The following is a 982-nucleotide window of genomic DNA, read 5'->3' as shown; positions in this document are numbered from 1 at the left end:
TTTAATGAGCCGTCAGAGTCATGGCTTGGCATCGATAATATAATATAATATAATATAATATAATATAATATAATATAATATAATATAATATAATATAATATAATATAATATAATATAATATAATATAATATAATATAATATAATATAATATAATATAATATAATTTCACTTGTAAAGAACCGTACAAAAAAAGAAAAATGTTGGACTATTTAGCACCGATAACTTAAGCAGGGTCCACAGGTTAGCACAGCGCTGCCTCTCTCCTCTCAAAGTGTAGCACAACGACAAACTTACAACTTACAACTTACTTACACCGCAGCTGCTCATTTTCACACGTTTACAAGTGGTTTACCTTGCCATCTGCTGTTCACATAGCTACAGGTGAAACTCGAAAAATTTGAATATCGTGCAAAAATTCATTTATTTCAGTAATTCAACTTAAAAGGTGAAAATGATATATAATATAGACTCATTACATGCAAAGTGAGATATCTCAAGCCTTTATTTGTTATAATTTAATAATAAATAATAATAAATAAATTATGGCTTACAGCTTATGAAAACCCCAAATTCAAAATCTCAGAAAATTTGATTATTACATGAAATCAATAAAAAAGTGATTTTAAATGCAGAAATGTCGGCCCTCTATAAAGTATAATCATCCATATGTACTCAGTATTTGGTATGGGCCCATTTTTCATGAATTCTTGCCTCAATTCAAATTAATTTTCCATGATATTCTAATAATATGAGTATCAACTGTAGTTATAGTGAAACCAGTGGTATACAACATGCCTATAGCCCTCTAACTGTCACTGGCCTTATACTTAGAAATGTGTTTTTGGATTTAAAAAAAAACGCTTTAGGACTACACCACCGATGCACAACTCCCAGGCAGGGCTGCAGCTGGAAACCCTTACTGAGAAAGAAATTCAGATATTGTGAAAATGAGAAGTTAAATAGAGAGGAAATGCACGGTAGA

The sequence above is a fragment of the Ammodytes marinus genome, assembly GCF_949987685.1.
Source record: "Ammodytes marinus genome assembly, chromosome: 8".
Lineage (NCBI taxonomy): Eukaryota > Metazoa > Chordata > Actinopteri > Uranoscopiformes > Ammodytidae > Ammodytes > Ammodytes marinus.
Note: the sequence above shows the minus strand (reverse complement) of the source record.